The sequence below is a fragment of the Loxodonta africana genome, chromosome 7 (assembly GCF_030014295.1).
Source record: "Loxodonta africana isolate mLoxAfr1 chromosome 7, mLoxAfr1.hap2, whole genome shotgun sequence".
Taxonomy (NCBI): Eukaryota; Metazoa; Chordata; class Mammalia; order Proboscidea; family Elephantidae; genus Loxodonta; species Loxodonta africana.
In genome coordinates, this window is record NC_087348.1 from 6,340,625 (window position 1) to 6,364,404 (window position 23,780).

The following is a 23,780-nucleotide window of genomic DNA, read 5'->3' on the forward strand; positions in this document are numbered from 1 at the left end:
ATCAGTTAAATGCCTTACCGCACAGGGCGGTGACAAGAGGGCTGCCAGCTGTGTGCCTGGACAGAGAGCTGTGCCCACCACAGAAGTCAAATAAATGACAACAGTGTCATGAGCAGCACATAGCCTGTGACTGTACTTACAACAGCTAGCCTAGAGACTATGCACCAACTGTAAGTGGGCGACTGGGGCGGGGGGGGGCGGTGAAGATCAAGGGAGAACTTTCGTTTTCTCTTCTACACCCTATTGCGGTAAAGACCAAACAACACAGAGAGAAAATAGAGACAGAAGCAAGCGTGGGGCTCTCATACCCAGAGCGAGCCAGGGGCTTTTAGGAGAGCTGGGCCCTTGCTCATTGAACTAGCGTATTTATGGAGCACCTGTCTATGCAGGGCTGCCAGCTGGAGCCTGGGGAGCTTTGTGCAAAGATCGGAGGGGGCGGCTTGCCCCGGGGGAAGCGTGAAGACCCCTCCTCCATCCCGCATTGCCTGCTGTGCTCCGGAACCCCCCGCCACCCCGCGTCTGCACTGCAAGGCCCTTGGCCTGGACCCCTGGGGGCAGCAGGTGTTCCCACTGCAGGCCTTTCCCTGGGCTCAGTGACCGGCACAAGGGGCTCCGAGTCACTCCAGAACTGCCCTTTCCTCGCACCCACCCGGCGCAGGAACACTTTTGTTTGTTTGTTAGGTGCCCTCAAGTCGGTTGCAACTCATAGCGACCCCATGCACAACAGAACAAAACACTGCCCGGTCCTGTGCCACCCCTAAAATCCTTGCTATGCTTGAGCTCACTGTTGCAGCCTCTGTGTCAATCCACCTCCTTGAGAGTGGACTTATTTTGAAACAGGCTGCTCAGCCATATCGAAAACCCCAATCAACACCTCTTCCCCCCTCTTTGTCTCTCCAACCACAAGCTTGTTCTGAGCTGGAAGTCGCAGCAGGTAGTGGCTCGTCCACTGACTAGCCCTAGTTACACCTTGAAGCAGGCACAGATTGAAATCATATCCTTCAGCTGACCCCCCTCCCCAACCCCAAATACAGGCATGGGAGGGCTAAAGGCTGAAAATTCCGGGTACCAAACCCAACCCTCTGATGCCATTGGAAACAAAAAGCTCCCCAGCCCCCTTAGTCAGGAAGCACATGGCCTTAAGGACACTAGACCCCATGCGCTCCTTGTATGCGCAGACAATAAACTTGCCAATTTCTGTTTCCATTGCAATCCGTGTCCATCTTATTTCAGTTGGCTAATAAGACAGGACAAGAACCTGAGTGGCCGATCGTTAGCCATTAGAGAAATGCAAATTAAAACTATGATGAGATTCCATCTCACTCCAACAAGGCTGGCATTAATCCAAAAAACACAAAATAGTAAATGTTGGAGAGGCTGTGGAGAGACTGGAACTCTTATACACTGCTGGTGGGAATGTAAAATGGTACAACCACTTTGGAAATCTATCTGGCGTTTTCTTAAAAAGTTAGAAATAGAAATACCATACAACCCAGAAATCCCACTCCTCGGAATATATCTTAGAGAAATAAGAGCCTTTACATGAACAGGTATATGCACACCCATGTTCACTGCAACACTGTTTACAATAGCAAAAAGCTGGAAGCAACCAAAGTGTCCATCAACGGATGAATGGATAAATAAATTATGGTATATTCACACAATGGAATACTACACATTGATAAAGAACAATGATGAATCTGTGAAACATTTCATAACATGGAGGAATCTGGAAGGCATTATGCTGAGGGAAATTAGTCAGAGGCAAAAGGACAAATATTGTATAAGACCACAATTATAAGATCTTGAGAAATACTATAAACTGAGAAAAACACATTCTTCTGTGGTTACGAGAGGGGGGAGGGAAGGAGGGTGGGAGAAGGTTATTTACTGATTAGTTAGTAGATAAGTACTACTTTAGGTGAAGGGAAGGACAACACTCAATACAGGGAAGGTCAGCTCAAATGGACTGGACCAAAAGCAAAGAAGGTTCCTGAATAAACTGAATGCTTTGAAGGTCAGCGGAGCAAGGGCAGGGGTTTGGGGACTATGGCTTCAGGGGACATCTAAGTCAATTGGCAAAATAAATTCTGTTAAGAAAACATTCTGCATCCCACTTTGAGGTGTGGCATCTGGAGTCTTAAATGCTAACAAGAGGCCATCAAATATGCATCAATGAGTCTCAACCCACCTGGATCAAAGAAGAATGAAGAACACCAAGGTCACAAGGTAATTAAGAGCCCAAGAGACAGAAAGGGCCACATGAACTAGAGACTACTTCATCCTTAGGCCAGAAGAACTAGATGGTGCCCGGCCACAACCCATGATTGCCCTGACAGGGAGCACAACAGAGAACCCCTGAAGGAGCAGGAGAGCAGTGGGATCCAGACCCCAAATTCTCATAAAAAGACCAGACTTAATGGTCTGACTAAGACTAGAAGAATCCCGGCGGTCATGGTCCCCAAACCTTCTATTGGCCCAGGACAGGAACCATTCCCGAAGACAACTCCTCAGACTTGGATTGGACTGGACAATGGGTTGGAGAGAGATGCTGATGAGGAGTGAGTTACTTGTATCAGGTGGACACTTGAGACTATGTTGGCATCTCCTGTCTAGAGGGAAGATGGGAGGGTAGGGGGGTTAGAAACAGACAAAAGGGTCACGAAAGGAGAGACTGGAGGGAGGAAGTGGGCTGACTCATTGGGGGAGAGTAAGTTAGAGTATGTAGTAAGGTGTATATAAGTTTATATGTGAGAGACTGACTTGATTTGTAAACTTTCACTTAAAGCACAATAAAAATTATTAAAAAAAAAAAAAAAGAAGCCAAGTGGCATTCGGTTACAATTTTACTAAATTTCACAAAAGCCCTTACAGGAAGGTATTTTTGTCCTAGCTGGGTGAGGAGGGAGGTCAGAGAGGCCACCCGGGATTCCAGTCAGCTTTTAGCCCCTGAGGCTGGCTGCCTCCCAATTGCAACAGCTGTCACTCCGCAGGCTACGGTCCTGATTTGGGGCAGTGGGCTCTGAGTCAGACCCGGCCCAGTGTTGCATCCACCACTTTCTAGCTGTGTGACCTTGGCCAAGGTAGTGATTTTTCGCCGCCGGGACTGCTCATCTGTAAAAAGGTTGTTGTCAGGTGCTGTCCGCTCGGTTCCAACTCGTAGCGGCCCTATGTACAACAAAACAGAACACCACTGGTCCTGCGCCATCCTCACAATCGTTGCTGTGTTTGAGCCTGTTGTCGCAGCCACTGTGTCAACCCACCTTGTTAAGGGTCTTCTTTTTCAAAGTAAAGTATTACAGTGAAATGTGCAAAGACCTGGAGTTAGAAAACCAAAAGGGAATAACATGCTTGGCGTTTCTCAAGCTGAAAAAAAAAAAAAAAAAAAAACAAGCCTTGAAGGATTCTGTGATACCCTATGGGGCAGTTCTACTGTCTTATAGGGTAGGTCTGAATCAGAATCAACTTGACGGCAAAGTGTTTTTTTTTTTTTTTTTTTTTGCGGTTTATGGGCAAAATATTGAACATTGCAGGAGGCATCAAAAGAAGATGGAATACAAAGGCAGCGTACTAAAAATAATTGGTCGACATTCATCCATTTCAGGAGGTAGCATATGATCAAGAACCGATAGGTTCTCAAGGAAGAAGTCCAAGCTGCACTGAAGGCATTGATGAAAAACAAAGGCTTCGGGAATTGACAGAATACCAACTGAGTGAGACGTTTCAACAAACAGGTGCCGTGCTGAAAGCACTCACTCATCTGTGCCAAGACATTTGGAAGACAGCTACCTGGCCAACCTACGGGAAGAGACCTATATTCGTGCCCATTCCAAAGAAAGGTGAATCAACAAAAGGCACAAATTATCAAACAATATCATTAAAATCCCATGCAAAGAAAATTTTGCTGAAGATAATTCAGAAACCATTGCAGCAGTACATCTACAGGGAACGGCCAGAAATTAAAGCTGGATTCAGAAGGGGACAAGAAACGAGGGATACTACTGCTGATGTCCGGTGGATCTCGGTTGAAAATAGAGAATTCCAGAAACATGTTTCCTGTGTTTTATTGATTATGCAAAGACGTTTGGCTGTGTGGATCATAACAAATTATGAGTAACTTTGCAAAGAATGGGCATTCCAGAACACTTTAACTGTGCCCTAAAAAGGGGTGGGGGATAAACAGCATCAACCCACAGGGTTATGTGCAGATTAAACTACATAGTACCATCTACAGATGGGGACAGGAGTCACGCACGGAGCTAAGCGCTTTTAGTTGGCCCATTTTACAGATGAAGAAACTGAGGCTCACAGGGTGCAAGATCTCACTCAGAGCTCCTTCGTGGCAGAGGCGGAGGTTGTGAGCACCTTTAAGGGCCTGTTTCCACCCCAGAGACGTGCCTACCATTGCCTGGCCCTCCCAGGCCCCGCCCCTCCAGGTGGTCCCGCTCCGGCCCCGCCCTCCAGGAGGCCCCGCCCCTCCAGGGCCCAAGCTCCGGCCCCGCCCCAGCCCCGCCCCAGGCGGAGGCCCCGCCTCCGGCCGCCGAGCGCCCCAGCCGCCCAGTGCGCCCAGGCCTGGCCCCGCCCCTCCCAGGGCCCCGGCCCGCCCCGGCCCGCCGCCCGCGCGGTGGCCGCGCCCTGAGCCAATCGTGGCGCCGGCGTTGGTGCGCTCGGCCTCCCAGCGCCCGCCCGCCGGCTTCTCACTTCGCTGCTGCCGCTGCTGCTGCTGCTGCTCCCGTCGCCGCCGCCGCCGCAGCTGCGCCTGGGCTGTGACTCGGTGAGGCCGGGGGGACGGCGGGGCGCGCAGGGCCTAGACCCGGCCGGGGCTCCCTTCCATCCCCTGCCGCAGAGTGGGTCGGGGTCCGCCCGGGGTCTCAGCCTGCGGGCCGGCCCGTGCGGCAGCGGGAGGGATTCTCGGCTCCGGGACTTGGCGGGGCGCCTTGGAGCCGGGCCCCTGGAGCCGCCGGCGCCCCTACCCACCCCACTCCTTGTCCCGGAGAGGATTGGGTCTGGGGTCCGCGCTGGTCCCGGAGAGCATTGGGTCTGGGGTCCGCCCTTGTCCCGGAGAGGACTGGGTCTGGGGTCCGCCCTTGTCCCGGAAAGCATTGGGTCTGGGGTCCGCCCTTGTCCCGGAGAGGATTGGGTCTGGGGTCCGCCCTTGTCCCGGAGAGGATTGGGTCTGGGGTCCGCCCTTGTCCCGGAGAGGACTGGGTCTGGGGTCCGCCCTTGTCCCGGAGAGGATTGGGTCTGGGGTCCGCCCTTGTCCCGGAGAGGATTGGGTCTGGGGTCCGCCCTTGTCCCGGAAAGCATTGGGTCTGGGGTCCGCCCTTGTCCCGGAGAGGATTGGGTCTGGGGTCCGCCCTTGTCCCGGAGAGGATTGGGTCTGGGGTCCGCCCTTGTCCCGGAAAGCACTGGGTCTGGGGTCCGCCCGGGGTCGGTCAGCTGGCGGGCGGGTCTCTGCGCAGCGGGCGGGATGCTCGGCCAGGAACTTGGCTGGGCGCTGCCGGCTCTCTCCCCGCGCTGCCCCCGCAGTGCAGCCGTGGGGACACGCCCTTGGCGCGGGGACTCCCGGCGTGGTCCAGCGCCCGTCGAGAAGGTGGTGGGGGCGGCAGCTGGGGTCCCTGCTGGCGGGCGCCCCTCCGCTCTTCCCGGTGCGGCGCTGGTCGAGGTAGGTGGGTCAGGGCAGGTGGATGTCGCTGGCCTGCCCAGGGCCTGGCGGCCGGGAGGGGGGCGTCACGTGACCAGGGCCTCAGGAACTTGCTGCGTGGGAACCGGACGATGCTGCCCCGATCGACCATCCACCATCAGTCCCTCTCTAATCGGAACCGGCTCAGCTAGGAAAGGCCATGGATCAGGGTCTTTATAATGTAAATGTGTAGTTGGCTGTCCTCAGAACCCAAGGAAACAGATGGGGGCTGATCCTACTCTTAAGTCCGATTGTCCCATAGGGTTGGCAACCCTGGTGGCATGGTGGTTGAGAGCTACGGCTGCTAAACAAAAGGTCAGCTGTTCTAATCCACCTGGAGCTCCTTGGAAACCCTATGGGGCGGTTCTGCTCTGTCCTATAGAATGGACTGGGTTTGTTTTTGTTGTTATTGTTTTTCCCCATAGGATTTCCAAGGCTGCAATCTTTAGGGAAGCAAGCTGCCACATCTTTTTCCTGCCTTGCTATTGGTGAGTCCAATCGATGACCTTTAGTTAGCAGCCAGGTGCTTAAACCACTGTCCCAACGGGATCCTAAAGAGTTAAGCATCCCAAGTAATCGCTAGGTTAAATACAGGACAAGCTTAATCTTCCCAACTCGGGTAGGCTTTCCTCTCCTCTGTGCTCCATGCAGTAAAATACCCAAGAGTAGGTTTTAGTGGGAAACTGGTAACTTGGTAAGTTCCCGAGTAAAATCAAAATCCGTTTAACCTTTTGAAAAGTGTCTTTTGTTACACGGTTTTCTTCCACAGGCCTCAATTTCTGGTCATCCCACATATTCAAGCATGTTTATTTCCTTCTCAGCCACAAACCAAAAGAATAAAAAATGGCTGAACCCCACTGGTCTTGTATTTTTGCCAGCAAGCATCACTCCGTTCCAAATTATTTCAGGTGACTCTTGCAGAGTAGTTGTGTAGTTTCGAATATGACAATCATTTGTCTGGTCATTCATATGGTGGCAGGGCAGCAGGTGACTAGTTGGGAGCTGATCTTGGGAACCATGTGTGGTGTGCCTTTGGATCGGTTTTGAGTCTCTGGTATGTTGGTGCTTCTGGTTGGTTTTTGCCTCTGTACTAGTCTAGGCTCTTTTTCTCATGTAAGTGACTGGCTTCCTGCAATGAAGGATTGCTGGATTTGACCCTGGCACACTGAACTCCATTTTGGGGGGTTGTGTTTATTTAGCAGCTTATACTCAGATATAATTCACAAACCATACAATTCACCCCCTTAAAGTACACGACTCAGCGTTTTAGGTACACCCACAAATGTGTGGGACTCCATTTTAACAGCTGTTTGAATCAAAAAGAAAGCAGGGCCTACTTCAGGAGGGCGCATACTTTGTATCAAAGTGGTAGAGGTTGGCATCAGGCTAGTTGACATCCCGCACAGGCCAGAATAACTTTTGAAATGTGCACTAAAAAACGAGTCGCCTACTCTGAGAAGGGAAGGAAATGAAATTAGCATCCCTTTCCGCGTCTGCTGCGCTTGGCCCTGGCGACTGACCAGTGGTCACCCAGCAGTCAAGTGCCCGGGGCCTCGGAGGAGAGTCCTGGGGCCAGAGCCTGGGATTGCCCAACTCTGGCCTCGCTTCTCCATTCATAAAAGCACCGTTAATTTTTACTTGGGAGCATGGTTGGAGCTTCGCAGTAGAACGCTCTGGGGCGTTCTTTTGGCGCATGTTGGGAGCGGTGCCAAAGTTAGTTACTAGCTGGTTCTATACAGTATCTATCAACAGGAGCACAAAAATCTTAATTGCCCCAAAGTTAGGCGTCGCAGAACTGGCCTTGCCCCTGCGGAGGGCTGTTTTGCGTCGCGCCCGCAGTCGCTGGGGTGCTGGCGAGCTTTCTGCAGAAGCGGTTCTCCGGTTCGGCGCGGGGAACAGGATCTGAGCGCCAGGACGCGCAGCCGGGGGCGGGGCTCCCGGTAACCTTTCCCCTACTTTTCTCCGCCGTCACGTGACGCGGGGGAGGGACTGCGGAAGCTGCGGTTGGCAGCGGTGCCCTTCCAAGGACGGTGCAGCCCTCGCCCTGAAGGCTGCTGGAGGCGGAAACGGGGCGCAGCCCGGGCTGCCTCTGCACTTTGATCGTTTACGCTTTTTACTTTTGTTGGAGAAAATGTTTAGTCACTGTGCACGGTTGTTATTTGGCAGGCCAGACTTCCAGCGCCGGTGGAAGCTGGAGCCTGAATTCCGCGTGAATTGGTGCTTTAAGAATAAAAGTGTGCCAGACGGTAATTTTAAAGTGTGTGTGAGACATTCTGCCTTAGAAATCTGCCTTGGGAGAAGGACAGCCAGAATGCACCTTAGAAGCGAGGAGGGCGAGACTGCATCTTGTACTTCAGGCATGTTATTAGGAGGAACCAGTCCCTGGAGAAGGACATCACGCTTGGTAAAGGAGAGGGTCAGTGGCTGCAACAATGAGCTCAGGCATAACAACGATTGTGACGATGGTGCAGGACCGGGCAGTGTTTCCTTCTGTTCTACACAGTGTTGGTATGAGTGGATACGGACTCCAGGGCACCTAAGAACAGCAACGAGACGCTCTTTAGCTGTTACTTGGAAGAGGGCTGCTTCTGCTTAGCATGGTTTATGCACATCTTGAGTTTTTCTGTTTTAACTAAGATTTAAAAAAATAAATGAAAGCAGCGCACTTGGCACAAAGTTAAAAAGGTGCAAACGGGAACACATAATAGTGTTGGCCGCTGTTGACACTTTCTCTGATGACTCCAGAAATAGCCTAGGCTGCAGAAGGAGTCTTTGAAAAGTCTATGGCTGAGCGCAAAAAAAGGAAGGACTATTTTCCGTGTTTTGGTGTTTAATATTTTGCTGCCTTTTATGAACTTCAACTTTTACCCTGTGCAAGTATCAGGTAGACATTGGGTCTAGGGCTGGCCCTGGGCGGTGTCTGCCTGACCTATTTGGGTAATGTGACGGAGAACCTCAGTTGCCAGGAATGTACAGTCACCTTTGCCCTGCTTTTCTGTGGCTTGTTCTTATGCCCAGGAATGTTTGGGGAAGTTAATAACTGGAAGAAATTGTGCAAACTGTAAGGTGTGCCTCTCTGGTGTGTACAGTAGGGTCATGGCCACCATGAGGGTTGGGAAGCGGGCTGTGTACTGCCCTTCAACCTTGGCATTATCCACTGATCCAAGGACACCATGTTCTTAAGGTAAAAAGGAAAGGGAACTTCCACATCTCCCATGCTTGGTTGTGGCACTGCGGTTCACCACCCATCCCACGAAGGTGAGCATCAGTCTGGAGCTCCCCCCATCCCCTCAGTCGCCATATGCAATCTGGGCTAAGTCCTCCTACTTCTGCCCCCAGAATCACTTTTTAAATTTGCCTTCCTTTCCATCCCTGGTGGCGCAGTGATTAAGAGCTGAGGCTGCTAATAAAAAAGTCTGCTGTTCGCATTCACCAGCTGCCCTTTGGAAACTCTTGTGAGGCAGTTCCACTCTGTCCTTTAGGGTCGCTATGATTTGGAATTGACTCGACGGCAATGGGTTTGGTTTGGTTTTTCCATCCCTGTGACGCAGAGCAGACGTGCAAGTGTTTGTTGAATGAATGACAGAATGTTTTAGGCACCGTTTCTCCCTTGGATTGCTGCAACCTCCTAGCATGATAGAGGATCCCTTGGGGCAGGGTTAGTTCAGTTAGTTCACTTGGGGTTCATGGAAGGGCCCCTCCCATCTCCCCGTTGGGCTCCTCCTCACAAGTCTGTTCTGCAGAGCTTGTACTTGATCCTTCTTCCAGGCCGAGCACTTAACCACTGCACCACCAGGACTCCTTGAAATAAACTCAGGTTCTAGCAAACAGTCTTTTGGCTGCAGGTGGGTTTTAAGGATACGACTATGCTTCCTCAGGCCCCGAACTGGAAAGTGTGGTTTGACAATTTTAGTTATGCTTCTGGATGTGAAGGTCAAGAACATGTATGGGGCACTGTTCACAACAGCAGAAAGGTGGAAACAACCTAGGTGCCCATCAGTGGATGAATGGATAAGCAAATTATGGTGTATTCACATAATGGGACACTACACAACAATAAAGAACAGCGATGAATCTGTGAAACATAACATTGAGGAATCTGGAAGGCATTATGCTGAGTGAAGTTAGTCGCAAAAGGACAAATATTGTATGAGACCACTATTATAAGAACTCAAGAAAAGGTTTAAACACAGAAGAAAACATTCTTTGATGGTTACGAGGGAGGGAAGGAGAGGGTTATTCACTAACTAGATAAAAAAAAAATAGTAGACAAGAATTATCTTAGGTGAAGGAGAACTCAGCATCTCTGGACTAAACCACAAGCTGAGAAGTTTCCTTAGCACAACCAAACACTTCCAGGGACAGAGTAGCAGTGGCGGGGGTCTGGGGACCATGGTTTCAGGGTTCCATTCTCGAAGCCAACTCTTTATACAAAGATTAGACTGGACTATAAGACATAAAATGATACTAGTGAGGAGCGTACGTCTTAGCTCAAATAGACACATGAGACTGTGGGCAGCTCCTGTCTGGAGGTGAGATGAGAAGGCGGGGGGACAGGAGCTGGTTGAATGGACACGGGAGATACAGGATAGAGAGGAGAAGTGTGCTGTCACATTGTAAGGAGAGTAATTAGCGTCACATAACAACGTGGGTATAAGTTTTTGCATGAGAAACTGGCTTGAATTATAAACTTTGACTTAAAGCACAATTTAAAAAGAAAAAAAAAAAGAACATGCACGGTGAATAGAGGCACAGCGCTCCCGTGTTTTTGGGAATGTCCTTAGGCAGCCCTGGTGGTGTGAACCGTTTGCTCTCGAGGGCTAACCTAAAGGTTGGCAGTTTGTACCCACCCAGAAGCTCCACTGAAGAAACGCCTAGCGATCTGCTTCTGTAAAGATCGTTGCTGTTCGGTACCCTCGAGTTGATTTCAACTCCTAGTAACCTCGTGTGACGGAGTAGAACTGGCCCGTGTGGTCTTCTAGGCCGTGATGGCACTCATTTCTACTGCGACACAAATGGGGTTGCTGTGAGTCGGATTAGAGTGGACGGCACTGGGGTTAGAGTTTTTGGTTTGGTGGGAACAGCATACGGGTATGAAGAGCATTCTGGGATCGTGTTTGAGCGGATACAGGCCTCTTCCCAGCAGTCTGTGCTCCTGTGGTTGTGCTGATATTCCTAAGGCTGGGACAGGGCCCACAGGGTTGGAAAGAAGCCACCAGCCCCTTCTGGGCACACCCAGAGAAAAGCATCTGAACAAATAGTCCAGAATCCTGAGACCTCTCTATACTTTTGGTGTTTTCTTTAGAAAAGTCTGCTCCTTGGTGCCCTTTCCCCCCATTCTTTGTCTTGCTAAGGCTGTATTTCTCTGGTTAACCATTACTTGTTGAGGTGGGGCTCTCCGTGGCTGAAATTTGAGTTTGCTTTATTTATTTATTTTTTGAGCGTTTGAGTGTTTTAATTGTTCTTTTTTGTTTGTATTTTAACAGAGTCTTCACATATCATACGATCCACCCATTTAAAGTGTACCGTTCGATGGCCTTTAGTATATTCATGACCTTGTGCAACCATCAGTACAATCAATTTTAAAACATTTTCGTCACCCCAAGATGAAGCCCCTTACCTGTTAGCAGTCACTCCCCATTTCCTCTCCAACCGCGCAGGCCTGGGCAACCACTAATCTACTTTCTGTCTCTATGGATTTGCCTATTCTGGACATTTCAAATAAGTGGGATCATAGAATCTGTGGTCTTTTGTGACTGGCTTCTTTCACTTAGTATAATGTTTTCAAGGTTCGTCCATGTTGTAGCATGTATCAATACTTGACTCCTTTTTATTGCTGAGCAATATTCCATTGTATGGCTATACCACACTTTATTTGTCCATTCATCGGCTGGTGGATATTTGGATTGTGTGGTTCTTTCTTTCTTGCTTTCTTTTTTAATAATTTTTATTGAGATTTAAGTGAACGTTTACAAATCAACTCAGTCTGTCACATATAAGCTTATATACACCTTACTCCATACTCCCACTTACTCTCCCCCTAATGAGTCAGCCCTTCCAGTCTCTCCTTTCTTGACAATTTTGCCAGTTTCTAACCCTCTCTACCCTCCTATCTCCCCTCCAGACAGGAGATGCCAACACAGTCTCAAGTGTCCACCTGATACAAGTAACTCACTCCTCATCAGCATCTCTCTCCAACCCATTGTCCAGTCCCTTCCATGTCTGATGAGTTGTCTTCGGGAATGGTTCCTGTCCTGGGCCAACAGAAGGTTTGGGGACCATGACCGCTGGGATTCCTCTAGTCTCAGTCAGACCATTAAGTCTGGTCTTTTTATGAGAATTTGGGGTCTGCATCCCACTGCTCTCCTGCTCCCTCAGGGGTTCTCTGTTGTGCTGCCTGTCAGGGCACTCATCGGTTGTGGCCGGGCACCATCTAGTTCTTCTGGTCTCAGAATGATGTAAGTCTCTAGTTCATGTGGCCCTTTCTGTCTCTTGGGCTCATAGTTATCGTGTGACCTTGGTGTTCTTCATTCTCCTTTGATCCAGGTGGGTTGAGACCAATTGATGCATCTTAGATGGCAGCTTGTTAGCATTTAAGACCCCAGATGCCACATTTCAAAGTGGGATGCAGAATGCTTTCATAATAGAATTATTTTGCCAATTGACTTAGATGTCCCCCGAAGCCATAGTCCCCAGACCCCTGCCCTTGCTCCGCTGACCTTTGAAGCATTCAGTTTATCCCGGAAACTGCTTTGCTTTTGGTCCAGTCCATTTGAGCTGACCTTCCCTGTATTGAGTGTTGTCCTTCCCTTCACCTAAAGTAGTTATTATCTGCTAACTAATCACTAAATAACCCTCTCCCACCCTCCCTCCTTCCCCTCCTCGTAACCACAGAAGTATGTGTTCTTCTCAGTTTATATTATCTCTCAAGATCTTATAATAGTGGTCTTATACAATATTTGTCCTTTCGCCTCTGACTAATTTCCCTCAGCATAATGCCTTCCAGATTCCTCCATGTTACAAAATGTTTCACAGATTCGTCACTGTTCTTTACTGATGCGTAGTACTCCATTGTGTGAATATACCATAATTTATTTATCCACTCATCCGTTGATGGACACCTTGGTGGCTTCCAGCTTTTTGCTATTGTAAACAGAGCTGCAATAAACATGGGTGTGCATATATCTGTTCGTGTGAAGGCTCTAATTTCTCTAGGGTATATTCCGAGGAGTGGGATTTCTGGGTTGTATGGTAGTTCTATTTCTAACTTTTTAAGAAAACGCCAGATAGATTTCCAAAGTGGTTGTACCATTTTACATTCCCACCAGCAGTGTATAAGAGTTCCAATCTCTCCGCAGCCTCTCCAACATTTATTATTTTGTGTTTTTTGGATTAACGCCAGCCTTTTTTTTTTTTTGTTGGAGTGAGATGGAATCTCATCGTAGTTTTAATTTGCATTTCTCTAATGGCTAATGATCGAGAGCATTTTCTCATGTATCTGTTAGCTGCCCGAATATCTTCTTTAGTGAAGTGCGTGTTCATATCCTTTGCCCACTTCTTGATTGGGTTGTCTGTCTTTTTGTGGTTGAGTTTTAACAGAATCATATAGATTTTAGAGATCAGGCGCTGGTCGGAGATGTCACAGCTGAAAATTCTTTCCCAGTCTGTAGGTGGTCTTTTTACTCTTTTGGCGAAGTCTTTAGATGAGCATAGGTGTTTGATTTTTAGGAGCTCCCAGTTATCTGGTTTCTCTTTGTCATTTTAGGTAATGTTTTATATTCTGTTTATGCCTTGTATTAGGGCTGCTAAAGTTGTCCCTATTTTTTCTTCCATGATCTTTATCGTTTTAGTCTCTATGTTTAGGTCTTTGATCCACTTGGAGTTAGTTTTTGTGCATGGCGTGAGATATTGGTCCTGTTCCATTTTTTTGCAAATGGATATCCAGTTGTGCCAGCACCATTTGTTAAAAAGACTATCTTTCCCCCAATTAACTGTCACTGGGCCTTTGTCAAATATCAGCTGCTCATATGTGGATGGATTTATATCTGGGTTCTCAATTCTGTTCCATTGGTCTGTGTGCCTGTTGTACCAATACCAGGCTGTTTTGACTACTGTGGCTGTAGAATAGATTCTAAAACCAGGTAGAGTGAGGCCTCCCACTTTCTTCTTCTTTTTCAGTAATGCTTTGCTTATCCGAGGCTTCTTTCCCTTCCATATGAAGTTGGTGATGTGTTTCTCCATCACATTAAAAAATGTCATTGGAATTTGGATCGGAAGTGCATTGTATGTATAGATGGCTTTTGGTAGAATAGACATTTTTACTATGTTAAATCTTCCTATCCATGAGCGAGGTATGTTTTTCCACTTAAGTAGGTCCCTTTTAGTTTCTTGTAGTAGTACTTTGTAGTTTTCTTTATACAGGTCTTTTACATCTTTGGTAAGATTTATTCCTAAGTATTTTATCTTCTTGGGGGCTACTGTGAATGGTATTGATTTGGTTATTTCCTCTTCGATGTTCTTTTTGTTGATGTAGAGGAATCCAAGTGATTTTTGTATGTTTATCTTATAACCTGAGAGTCTGCCAAACGCTTCTATTAGTTTCAGTAGTTTTCTGGAGGATTCCTTAGGGTTTTCTGTGTATAAGATCATGTCATCTGCAAATAGAGATAATTTTACTTCCTCCTTCCCAATCCGGATGCCCTTTCTTTCTTTGTCTAGCCTAATTGCTCTGGCTAGGACCTCTAGCACAATGTTGAATAAGAGCGGTGATAAAGGGCATCCTTGTCTGGTTCCTGTTCTCAAGGGAAATGCTTTCAGGCTCTCTCCATTTAGAGTGATGTTGGCTGTTGGCTTTGTATAGATGCCCTTTATTATGTTGAGGAATTTTACTTCAATTTCTGTTTTGGTAAGAGTTTTTATCATGAATGGGTGTTGGACTTTGTCAAATGCCTTTTCTGCATCAATTGATAAGATCATGTGGTTTTTGTCTTTTGTTTTATTTATATGGTGGATTACATTGATGGTTTTTCTGATATTAAACCAGCCTTGCATACCTGGTATAAATCCCACTTGGTCGTGGTGGATGATTTTTTTTGATGTGTTGTTGAATTCTGTTGGCTAGAATTTTGTTGAGGATTTTTGCATCTATATTCTTGAGGGATATAGGTCTGTAATTTTCTTTGTTTGTGATATCTTTACTTGGTTTTGGAATGAGGGATAGGGTGGCTTCATAGAATGAGTTAGGCAGTATTCCGTCTTTTTCTATGCTTTGAAATACCTTTAGTAGTAGTGGTGTTAACTCTTCTCTGAAAGTTTGGTAGAACTCTGCAGTGAAGCCGTCCGGGCCAGGGCTTTTTTTTGTTGGGAGTGTTTTGATTACCATTTCAATCTCTTTTTTTGTTATGGGTCTATTTAGTTGTTCTACTTCTGATTGTGTTCGTTTAGGTAGGTAGTGCTTTTCTAGGAATTCATCCATTTCTTCTAGGTTTGCAAATTTGTTGGAGTACAATTTTTCATAAAAATCAGGTATGATTCTTTTAATTTCAGTTGGGTCTGTTGTGATGTGACCCATCTCGTTTCTTATTCAGGTTATTTGTTTCCTTTCCTGTATTTCTTTAGTCAGTCTGGCCAATGGTGTATCAATTTTGTTAAGTTTTTGAAAGAGCCAGCTTTTGGCTTTGTTAATTCTTTCAATTGTTTTTCTGTTCTCTAATTCATTTAGTTCAGCTCTAATTTTTATTATTTGTTTTCTTCTGGTGCCTGATGGATTCTTTTGTTGCTAACTTTCTATTTGTTGAAGTTGTAGGGACAGTTCTCTGCTTTTGGCTCTTTCTTCTTTTTGTATGTGTGCATTTGTCGATATAAATTGGCCTCTGAGCACTGCTTTTGCTGTGTCCCAGAGGTTTTGATAGGAAGTATTTTCATTCTTGTTGCATTCCATGAATTTCCTTATTCCCTCCTTGATGTCTTCTATAACCCAGTCTTTTTTCAGGAGGGTATTGTTCAGTTTCCAAGTATTTGATTTCTTTTCCCTAGTTTTTCTGTTATTGATTTCTAGTTTTATTGCCTTGTGGTCTGAGAAGATGCTTTGTAATATTTCGATGTTTTGGATTCTGCAAAGGTTTGTTTTATGACCTAATATGTGGTCTATTCTAGAGAATGTTCCATGTGCGCTAGAAAAAAAAGTATACTTTGCAGCAGTTGGGTGGGGTGTTCTGTATAAGTCTATGAGGTCAAGTTGGTTGATTGTAACAATTAGGTCTTCCGCGTCTCTGTTCAGCTTCTTACTGGATGTCCTGTCCTTCTCCAAAAGTGGTGTGTTGAAGTCTTCTACTATAATTGTGGAGGTGTCTATCTCACTTTTCAGTTCTATTAAAGTTTGTTTTGTGTATCTTGCAGCCCTGCCATTGGGTGCATAAATATTTAATATGGTTATATCTTCCTGGGCAATTGTCCCTTTTATCATTATGTAGTGTCCTTCTTTATCCTTTGTGGTGGATTTAACTTTAAAGTCTATTTTGTCAGAAATTAATATTGCTACTCCTCTTCTTTTTTGCTTATTGTTTGCTTGATATATTTTTTTCCATTCTTTGAGTTTTAGTTTGTTTGTGTCTCTAAGGTGTGTCTCTTGTAGGCAGCATATAGACGGATCGTGTTTCTTTATCCAGTCCGAGACTCTCTGTCTCTTTATTGGTGCATTGAGTCCATTTACATTCAGCGTAATTATAGATAAATAAGTGTTTAGTGCTGTCATCTTGATGCCTTTTTATGTGTGTTGTTGACAATTTCATTTTTCCACTTACTTTTTTGTACTGAGACGTTTTTCTTTGTAAATTGTGTGTTCCTCATTTTCATAGTATTTGACTTTATGCTTGCTGAGTCGTAATGTTTTTCTTGGTTTTTATTTCGAGTTATGGAGTTGTTATACCTCTTTGTGGTTACCTTAATATTTACCCCTGCTTTTCTAAGTAAAACCCTAACTTGTATTGTCCTATATCTCCTTGTATCCCTCTCCATATGGCAGTTCTATGCCACCTGTATTTAGTCCCTCTTTTTGATTATTGTGATCTTTTACATATTGACTTCAATGATTCCCTGTTTTGAGCGTTTTTTTTTTTTTTTAATTAATCTTAATTTGTTTTTGTGATTTCCCTATTTGAGTTGATATCAGGATGCTCTGTTCTGTGACCTTGTGTTGTGCTGGTGTCTGATATTATTGGTTTTCTGACCAAACAATTTCCTTTAGTATTTCTTGTAGCTTTGGTTTGGTTTTTGCAAATTCTCTAAACTTGTGTTTATCTGTAAACGTCTTAATTTTGCCTTCATATTTCAGAGAGAGTTTTGCTGGTTATATGATCCTTGGCTGGCAGTTTTTCTCCTTCAGTGCCTTGTATATGTCATCCCATTGCTTTCTTGCCTGCATGGTTCCCGCTGAGTAGTCTGAACTTATTCTTATTGATTCTCCTTTGTAGGAGACCTTTCTTTTATTCCTGGCTGCTTTTAAAATTTTCTCTTTATCTTTGGTTTTGGCAAGTTTGAGGAGAATATGTCTTGGTGATTTTCTTTTTGGATCAATCTTAAATGGGGTTCGATGAGCATCTTGGATAGATATCCTTTCGTCTTTCACGATGTCAGGGAAGTTTTCTGCCAACAGCTCTTCAACTATTCTCTGTGTGTTTTCTGATGTCCCTCCCTGTTCTGGGACTCCAATCACACGCAAGTTATTCTTCTTGATAGAGTCCCACGTGATTCTTAGGGTTTCTTCATTTTTTTTAAATTCTTTTATCTGATTTTTTTTCAGCTATATTGGTGTCAATTCCCTGGTCCTCCAGATCTCCCACTCTGCATTCTAATTGCTCAAGTCTGCTCCTCTGACTTCCTATTGCGTTGTCTAATTCTGTAATTTTATTGTTAACCTTCTGGATTTCTGAATGCTGTCTCTCTATGGATTCTTTCAGCTTATTAATTTTTCCACCATGTTCTTGAATAATCTTTTTGAGTTCTTCAACTGTTTTATCAGTGTGTTCCTTGGCTTTTTCTGTAGATTGCCTTACTTCATTTCTGAGGTCATCCCTGATGTCTTGAAGCATTCTGTAAATTAGTTTTTTATATTCTGTATCTGGCAATTCCAGGATTGTATCTTCATTTAGGAAAGATTTTGATTCTTTAGTCTGGGGGGTTGTAGAAGCAGTCATGGTTTGCCTCTTTATGTGGTTTGATATCGACTGCTGTCTCCGAGCCATCTCTAAGATATTGTAGTGATTTATTCTATATTTGCTCACTGAGTCTTATCTTGTTTTGTTTTCTTTCAATATATGTAGATGGGCTACTAGATTGCGCTGTCTTGATTGTTGTAGCCCTTGACTCACTTATGTCCTATTACCAGCTGGTTTGGGCTGTTACCAGATATATAAGCCTGAGTCCATTCACTATTCTTGAGTAGAATCTGATTTTGGGTCATCAAGTGTGTGATGCACCCTAACACCTATCCACCTAGAGGAGTAGTGGTGATAGTTGTGTGCACCCGATTCTAGTAGCAGCAGGGGGTCACACTCCGGGGCGGGGGGGCAGGATGCTGACAGGCTTCTCCCTAGTGCCAGTGAGGTAGGTGTGTCTCTATTCCTAAAGCACCTTGGTGGGTGGGCTCTGCAGCTGTACCTTAGGCCCCCAATGCAAGTACCTCTACAGATTGGTAGGTGTCACCCTCCTTAGACCCCTAAGGCAGGAGGCTAGGTGGTCTGGGGGGAGCTTCAGCCCTCAGTTCCCTGTTGTGGGTCAGTGAGGGCTCTGTTGAATACACAGAGATATCAGACCTGGGAAACTTGTATTTCCAGTAATCAGCTAAAACAATTACAGTCAGATCCCTATCACAAATGTCTTTGCATTATAATAGCCACCTTGTTCCCTGTAGGGATGAAAGCCCAAGACTGTGGATCACATATGCTTGGCTGGAGCTGGTTCTGTGTTTTTAGTCCAATTAGGCAAGGATTTTTGGTCCCTGGGTTTTTTGTAGCTGCTTCTCTCAGGCCAGGAGAATGGGTTAGGAAAAGACTAAAAAGAAAGAAAAACTGCAGCGCAGTTCACTTTCTGGCTCAGGAAATTCCAATGTTAATGAAGCCACCTAGGAAGGGGAGGGGAGGGTTCAGATAAATAGGAGAGAGTAGCACCCCAGAATATAGACAAAGTTACTTATCTCGCTTGGGATGACTGTTTTTCTGAGATTCCCAAGGGGCACGTCGACTGTGTGCGCTGGCTGCGTAGAGATTGCCCCCGAGGGTCAGGCCCGCATCCCGTGCTTGCACTGTCTCAGAAGCCGTGGTTAGTTCCTCCGCTCCCAGTCCAAAGCCCAGCGCCAAGGTTCCCCGGCTGGGACACAGCACTCCTGGCTCCATAACCAGTCGCTGCCTCCCGGTGACTTCTCCTCCTGTCAGCCACGTCGCTGCGCTGCCTGCATGCACTGGCTGGGCTTCCCCCGAGGTCAATTCTGGGAGCTAAGGCTGCGCCCCATGTTTGTTCCCTCTCAGGATGCCGTGCTCAGCTCCCCTGTGCCCAGTCCAAAGCACGGCGCCAAGGTTCCCCGGCTGGAACGCTGTACTCCCGGCTCCAAAACCAGTCGCTGCCTCCCGGGGACTTCTCCTCCTGTCAGCCGCGTCGCTGTGCTGCCTGCGTGCACTGGATGGGCTTCCCCCGACATCAGTTCAAGGGGCTAGGGCTGCACCCCATGTTTGCGCCCTCTCAGGATGCCATGCTCAGCTCTCCTGCGCCCAGTCCAAAGCCCGGCGCCAAGGTTTCCTGACTGGGACGCTGGCTCCAGGCTCCGAAAACAGTCGCCGCTTCCCCGTGGTTGTTCGTTCTCAGTCTGTCACTCAGGTCAACTCTTCAGATCTGTGTTTGATAGTCAGGGTTCGTAGATTGTCATGTATGTGATCGATTCACTTGTTTTTCCGAGTCTTTGTTGCAAGAGGGATCCGAGGTAGCCTCTACCTAGTGAGCCATCTTCTGTGTGGTCCTTGATATGGAGCGCTAAATGGCATTTATCAAGCAGTGTCTCATCCCCAAGCTCTTTGATGCTCCAAAATGGTAGGATTCTCGGTCCTTTTTTCAGAATAGCAGTTAGATAAGCTGCAGAAATTGGGTAACTACATAGGAGAACAGTTGGAAAGCTGTCCCAGCAGGTTATGAGAAATCCCAGTGAGTTTGCTTTATTTTTACAGGACCTTGGGAGGTGGAAGTTGTGTTGTTTTTGAGAGTTGTAGAAAAAAGTATAATGATTCAGGATTTCCCGGATAACCTGATCTGGTCCATCGTACTTACCCCATATGTGTGAATGGTTTATTGTGATATGTTTCACTGCAAGAAATTAAACTGTGGTTCAATTCAAATACTGCAGATACTGAGTGCTCAGTTGGAACTTCAAGATAAAATCTTTAATAAATGAAAGTTCCTGCACCGTTCTTTTGTATGACACCCCCCGAAAAACATTAAATGGATTTTGAGGCTCACATGCTTGCTTTTAAGGTGTTTCCAATGAGGTTAGAAAAAAAACAAACACCAGACCCCTTGGTGTTGAGTCAATCTGACTTATAGCGACCCTATAGGACAGAGTAGAACTGCTCCAGAGGGTTTTCAAAGCTATGATCTTTATGGAAGCAGACTGCCACATCTTTCTCCCATGGAGTGTTTGGTGGGTTTGAACCACTGACATTTTGGTTAGCACCGAGCACTTAACCACTGTGCCACCAGGGCTCCTTTCCGACCATGTTAGGAAAATAACGTTTGTATTTGTTCGTGTACGTATTTACTTAAAGAGCGTAAGAGCACATGATGAAGTAGTTCATGGCATATGAAGAGAATGGGTCTCCACACACATTGGCTGGAGAGGAGCCATTTTTTTTTTCTTCCCGTTATTGCTAACTTTTCCCTGCTTGTAACTTTTCACCTCAACCGTGGATATCACAGTGGGAATACTTGCTACTTATTCTGAAGAACAAGAAGAAACCTCACCTACAACGTGGATGGACCTTGAAAACATTACGCTGAGTGAAATAAGTCAGTCACAAAAGGTTAAATTTTTTTTTTAAATAATTTTTATGTGCTTTAAGTGAAAGTTTACAAATCAAGTCAGTCTGTCACATATAAGCTTATATACACCTTATTACATACTCCCATTTACTCTCCCCCTAATGAGTCAGCCTGCTCCCTCCTTCCAGTCTCTCCTTTTGTGACCGTTCTGCCAGTTTCTAACCCTCTCTACCCTCCTATCTCCCCTCCAGACAGGAGATGCCAGCATAGTCTGAAGTTTCTACCTGATGCAAGTAGCTCACTCTTCATCAGCATCTCTCTCCAACCCATTGTCCAGTCCCTTCCATGTCTGATGAGTTGTCTTTGGGAATGGTTCCTGTCCTGGACCAACAGAAGGTTTGGGGACCATGACTGCTGGGATTCTTCTAGTCTTACTCAGACCATTAAGCCTGGTCTTTTTATGAGAATTTGGGGTCTGCATCCCACTGCTCTCCTGCTCCCTCAGGGGTTCTCTGTTGTGCTCCCTGTCAGGGCAGTCATTGGTTGTGGCCGGGCACCATCTAGTTCTTCTGGTCTCAGGATGATGTAAGTCTCCAGTTCATGTGGCCCTTTCTGTCTCTTGGGCTCATAATTACCTTGTGACCTTGGTGTTCTTCATTCTCCTTTGATCCAGGTGGGTTGAGACTCATTGATGCATATTTGATGGCCTCTTGTTAGCACTTAAGACCCCAGATGCCGTACCTCAAAGTGGGATGCAGAATGTTTTCTTAACAGAATTTATTTTGCCAATTGACTTAGATGTCCCCTGAAACCATAGTCCCCAAACCCCTGCCCTTGTTCCGCTGACCTTCGAAGCATTCAGTTTATTCAGGAACCTTCTTTGCTTTTGGTCCAGTCCATTTGAGCTGACCTTCCCTGTATTGAGTGTTGACCTTCCCTGTATTGAGTGTTGTCCTTCCCTTCACCTAAAGTAGTTCTTACCTACTATCTAATCAGTAAATACTCCTCTCCCACCCTCCCTCCCTCCCCTCCTCGTAACCACAGAAGTATGTGTTCTTCTCAGTTTATATTATCTCTCAAGATCTTATAATAGTGGTCTTATACAATATTTGTCCTTTTGCCTCTGACTAATTTCCCTCAGCATAATGCCTTCCAGATTCCTCCACGTTATGAAATGTTTCACAGATTCATCATTGTTCTTTATTGATGTGTAGTATTCCATTGTGTGAATATACCACAATTTATTTAACCATTCATCCGTTGATGGACACCTTGGTTGCTTCCAGCTTTTTGCTATTGTAAACAGAGCTGCAATAAACATGGGTGTGCATATATCTGTTCGTGTGAAGGCTCTTGTTTCTCTAGGGTATATTCCGAGGAGTGGGATTTCTGGGTCGTATGGGAATTCTATTTCTAACTTTTTAAGGAAATGCCAGATAGATTTCCAAAGTGGTTGTACCATTTTACATTCCCACCAGCAGTGTATAAGAGTTCCAATCTCTCCGCAGCCTCTCCAACATTTATTATTTTGTGTTTTTGGATTAATGCCAGCCTTGCTGGAGTGAGATGGAATCTCATTGTAGTTTTAATTTGCATTTCTCTAATGGCTAATGATCGAGAGCATTTTCTCATGTATCTGTTAGCCACCTGAATATCTTCTTTAGTGAAATGCGTGTTCATATCAAAAGGTTAAATGTTGTATGATCCCATTTCTAGAAGTAGCTAGAATAGATGAATTCATAGTGGCTGTCTTAGTCACCTCGTGCTGCTATAACAGAAATACCACAGTGGATGGCTTCAACAAACAGAAGTTTATTCTCTCACAGTCTAGTAGGCTAGCAGTCCAAATTCAGGGCATCAGCTCCAGGGGAAGGCTTTTTCTATTAGCTCTGGAGGAAGGTCCTTGTCATCAATCTTCCCCTGGGCTAGGCACTTCTCCACACCGGAACCCCGGGTCTAAAGGATGCACTCTGCTCCCATTGCGGCTTTCTTGGTGGTATGACGTCCCCATGTCTCTCTGCTCGCATCTCTTTTATATTTCAAGAGAGATTGGCTTCAGACACTATCTGATGTCATAGAACTCATCAATATAACTGCCGCTTATCCATCTCATCAATACATAGCGAAATCACATCGGATGACAAAATGGTAGGCAGTTATGCAACACTGGGCATCAAGACCCAGCGGAGTTAACAGATATTTTGGGGGGACACAATTCAATGACAGAGGCCAGAGTTCGTTAGTGGTTTCCAGGGGTGGCAGGGAGGGGGAAGAGGAGTCACTGCTTAGGGGGCACTGAGTTTCTGTTAATGGTGGTGGAATACCTTGGAAATGGATAGTGGTGATGGCTGTACAATGTGGTGAACGTAATCAATGTCCCGGAATTTTACAGGTAAACGTGGTTGAATTGGCAAATGTTTTTTTATACAGGGAAACCTGTGAGAGCCGGAACTTGACAGGACTGCTTGGTTTTTCTGGGTCTCGCCTTTGACAGGGTACAGTCTTACCACTTTTCTATCACTGTGTATTAGTGGAAAATATATGAGTTTTCCTTCTCTGACAGGTTTTTGCCTTACACCTTTTACTGTGTATATATCTTTAAAAGGTATATATATCTATCTTTACCACAATTAAAAAAAATGAAAGAAGGCCCCTCGTTGCATACGCTGGTTTGGAGGAAACCCCTGGGCTGGTGACGGCCTTCCAGAACCTTCCTGTCGCTTTCCTTGAAGTACTCTGGGTAGGTGTGAAGCTGTCACCTGGAGTGTCACCTTGGAAGTCATGGGTGACGTGACTGTGGCTTCCCCACGTTGGAGCCAGTCCTGAAGGTGAAACTTGCTTGGCCTAGCCAATAACTCACAGGCCGGCGGCGGGCAGGCAGGCAGGCGGGCAGGCACGGGCGTTGGTTATCCCGGAAGGAAGACTGTTGTAGATTATAAGATAAGGACTCTACCCGCTGTGTTTCCAGAGGTGGGGGCAACACATGTCAGCCCAGCCCTGTGACTTCTTCCCTGTATAGGAGAGCAGAGACCGCCCTGATGAGGAACGCAGGCTGTGTGGCCTGAGACCTGCCCAG

General features: G+C 46.2%; 1 protein-coding gene across 1 annotated transcript in view; it reads left to right on the forward strand.

Moving 5' to 3' along the window:
* Window positions 1-4,686: 4,686 nt before the first annotated feature.
* Window positions 4,687-23,780, forward strand: part of CPT1A (carnitine palmitoyltransferase 1A) — an 86,825-nt gene continuing 67,731 nt past the window's right edge. The window contains exon 1 of the mRNA XM_064287629.1: window positions 4,687-4,774. The gene's annotated coding sequence lies outside the window, so the exon portion shown is untranslated. The remainder of the gene's footprint in view (window positions 4,775-23,780) is intronic.